General features: G+C 36.2%; 1 pseudogene; it reads left to right on the forward strand.

The window, feature by feature from the left end:
- The first annotated feature begins 285 nt into the window (after nucleotides 1-285).
- LOC127089288 (uncharacterized) lies at nucleotides 286-385 on the forward strand (annotated as a pseudogene).
- Nucleotides 386-4,105: the final 3,720 nt, after the last annotated feature.

Raw genomic sequence — 4,105 nt, forward strand, 5'->3', positions numbered from 1 at the left:
GGAGGTGATACATTTAAACTTTCAATTTTCTGGACCAAAGCATCCACTTTTGCGTTAACGTGATCAAGGTTACTTATCTCGTACATGCCAGTTTTCGTTTGAGGTTTTTCCACCGTTGTTCGTTCGGTTCCCCACTGATAATGGTTTTGGGCCATGCTCTCGATAAGCTGGTAAGCATCAGCATAAGGTTTGTTCATTAATGCACCACCTGCAGCGGCGTCTATTGTTAACCTTGTGTTGTATAGGAGACCATTATAGAATGTGTGAATTACTAACCAGTCTTCCAAACCATGGTGTGGGCAAAGTCTCATCATGTCTTTGTATCTTTCCCATGCTTCGAAAAGAGACTCGTTGTCTTTCTGTTTAAATCCGTTTATCTGGGCTCTTAACATAGCTGTTTTGCTTGGCGGAAAGTATCGGGCAAGAAAAACTTTCTTCAACTCGTTCCATGTGGTGACTGAGTTGGAAGGGAGAGATTGAAGCCATCTTCTAGCGCTATCTCTCAATGAGAAAGGAAAAAGACGAAGTCGAATTGCCTCTGAAGTGACACCATTAGCTTTAACAGTATCAGCGTATTGGACAAATACGGATAAATGAAGGTTTGGATCCTCGGTAGGATTTCCAGAGAATTGGTTCTGTTGTACAGCCTGCAACAGCGAAGGTTTAAGTTCGAAGTTGTTTGCTTCAATTGCGGGCGGAGCAATACTTGAATGCGGCTCATCTTGCGATGGAGCAGCGTAATCTCTAAGAGCACGAGCTGGTTCTGCCATCTCGGTTATCGAAGGAAAAAGGTTTTTGAAATCAGGAAGTTCTACAGGAGGGAGATTGTTTGCAGCATGATATTCCCAAATTCGTCGTAAGACTCGGAGATATAGTTCGATATCGTTGATTCGTAAATAGAGCGGTTCGCCTTGTGAGCGAGTGCGTGGCATACAAATCAACGAAAGAAAGAAATAGAAGAAAAAGAAACCTTAGTCTCTACAGTGTAACGGAAGAGTTACGATATCGATTAAATAAAAGTCCCCGGCAACGGCGCCAAAAACTTGATCGCTCGACTGTGTGAGTCGAGAATGGGGTACAAACTGCAAGTGCACAGTTCTATCGCGTAGTTTTAAAAGATATCGATCCCACAGGGACTTATGAATCGATATACCGTTATCTAAGGTTACTTCGTAAAGCTAAGGCAGGTAATACTTTGATTGTTTGGGGGAAGAGCTAAAACTAAAATAAGATCTAGATTAAATATTAATAAAGCGGATATCGGTATGTAGTTCGTCGTAATTAGGGAATCAATTCTTTGTCGGTTTCTTGGTTTTAAAATAAATCGTTTCAGTTAACTTTATTGATTAAAGGTTTTATCTCAAACTCTCGCTCTGTTGAATAAACCATGATTTTATGTTAATGTAGCTGTCACTTATAATTAAGTCAAAAACCATTTTTTGAAAGCAATAAAGTTGCAGAAACTCTTTTTAAGAAAACACTGACCGTTTTAAACACCCTTATCTCAAACTCTCGCTCTGTTGACTTAGGTTATACAATTAAATCCGAATGCTTAACTCTCATCCTCACATTCAATCTTTAAAAATACTTTTTGGAAAAGGTCAGAATTTAATTAACTCTAAAACTTGCTCTCGCCCTGATCTAGAGTTAATGCCTAATTTACACTGTCCAGTTAAAACCTCAAACTCTCGCTCTATTGATTTTAACTTCTTTATGTCTTTTACTTTTGTAAAAAATCTTGTTATTAAACCTGTAAATTGAGACCGTAAAAAGATTGATTTTTAATTTTAAATTTAATTAGACCGACTTAGTCTTGATCCCTTATTCCGCTTACTTTACATACCGATATCTAGGCGAACTAGCCAGACATGCTAAACAAACAAAAATATATATCATGCATAAACAGACTCATCCCAGGCAGATAATATAAATAAATAATAAAGCAAAGCATTAAATAATAATTAAAGAACCTGAATGCGTTAAATAATAGTCTTGAACACTCCACCACAAGCCGGTAGGATTTGTTCTTGGATTCTTCAATTAAATAATAAATTAAACCAAGGAAATAAAAACTAGATTCTAACGTAAGGTTAGATCCGGTAAAAAGTTACACAATAGTTTCCGGTGTAGAAACTATTGTGCGAAAAGAATTAACTAAATGCTAAAAAGGAAAATGTAAATTGCAAGGGAAAATAGTGTAGAACTTGTAAAAAATAAATAAAGAAACAATGCCTAAATTGCTGGAAAAGAAAATTGCAAAAGCGAAAAACGGCAAAAGAAAAAAATTGGAAAAGCTTCGGAACCACTTTAGGTTTTAAAAGTGGCTATTTATAATGGTGTCATTAAGTAACTGCCTGCTGCCAAAAGGTCTTCAACGTGGCTAATTGCATGGCGTGGATATAGGGCCCAACACTCCTCAACGTCTCTTCAAGTCTCTGAGGCGTTACTTGCGCCAAATATGTAGGGGAATGGTGTGACGTTCGTCACACCATGTGTGACGTTCGTCACAAGGTTGTTTTGCGTGACGCTCGTCACGCCCTCTGTGACGTCCGTCATAGGCACAGCATTTGTGTCTTGCGCTTTGGGCTGGGCTTTGGCATTTGGTTCTTTTTCTCTCCTTTTTGCACCTCCTTTTCTTCCATTTTTACTTGTGCTTCAAAATAAACCACCTGAGACAAATAGGAAGAAAATACCACGTAATATCTTATAAAATGAAGTGAACTGAAATAAATAGTCATAGAATTTAATGGAATTAAGTCCTAAAATATGATATAATTTCGTGTTATCAATAACAGGTTCCTGCAGGGTGTTTAAAATGTGAATGTGCAGGATTTTGCTGAGATGTCAGACCCGATGTCAAGACATTTGTATACATAACATTCAGTCTGAATGTTATATATTGTGTGATTACACTTTTTATGCTAATCTATGTGTGATTGATGAGATGATTGAATGCGCCATTCAATCAGTAATTATAACCAGATTGACTTATTTTCCAACGAGATATTATCAGTTGTCATAAGAAGATGTGAATGGAAAATAGTTTTAGGGTTTTATGATGTCCAAGCCCAGCCAAACACTTCTATATAAAGGGCATGGAAAACCTAGTTTTGATACACAAGAAATAACGAATGAAATATTGAGAGAGAATAAGGGTTTTAGTCTTGTGTGGTCGTGTGTATTGTGAGCCATTCATTCATCCATAGATGATTGAATTGGACTGACTTTTGAGTTGTAATTTGTCCACTCTAAGCTTTGAAGCATGAGTGTGTGTTTACTTGGTTTAAGCTTTTAAGCAAGATCAAGTATGTGTTCTTGAAGAGTGTCTTCTTTTCATTGAAATATTTGTTTTTACATCACTGTTGTGATTGAGGGGGAGTGAGTAGGATCTCATATCTAAGAGTTCTTAGATAGAAGTCACACGGATAGAGATTAGGTGAAAATACTGTAACTTGAAGTTGTTTACTGAGAGTCTTTGAGCTAATTCTGTTTAGTGGATTTCCTTCCTGGCTTGGTAGCCCCCAGACGTAGGTTAGTTTGCACCGAACTGGGTAAACAATTTCTTGGGTCACTTGTATTACTGTTCTTTATCTTTTATCATGTTTATATTGTTCAGATATTAGTATCGTGACATTACCTTCGACATCTCGTATCTTATACCAGAATTTCATTTATAGTATTATTTCACATGATAAAAAACATCACTTAAAATCACACCATCTAACACAAAATACTATTTTTTATTAAAGTTAGTATTGCTCAAATAGATATTTTAGCTCATGGTGAGCAAAACAAATACATAAATACAAGTTTTAAAAGTTAACATTTCTAAACACTAATGAGAAGAAAATGAAAAACCTAAATGTAACACTTCTACTTCTTACAGTCTTTAATCAGCAAGAGGTGAGTTTTATCATGCTTGGTAGCTCAACATTTCTTCAAGAAAGAAGAGATGAGAGGTTTTCTTCACTTCTGGTTTAATATTTTTCTTCTCCAAACGGGATATATTTTTCTAGGTTATTTCTCAGGTGTCTCAACTTCTTAAACTTTTTCATTTCTTCAATGTGGTCCTTTTATATCTTCCTAGCTTTTGAGTCTCTTTTAG

The sequence above is a fragment of the Lathyrus oleraceus genome, chromosome 5 (genome assembly GCF_024323335.1).
Source record: "Lathyrus oleraceus cultivar Zhongwan6 chromosome 5, CAAS_Psat_ZW6_1.0, whole genome shotgun sequence".
Classification (NCBI taxonomy): Eukaryota; Viridiplantae; Streptophyta; class Magnoliopsida; order Fabales; family Fabaceae; genus Lathyrus; species Lathyrus oleraceus.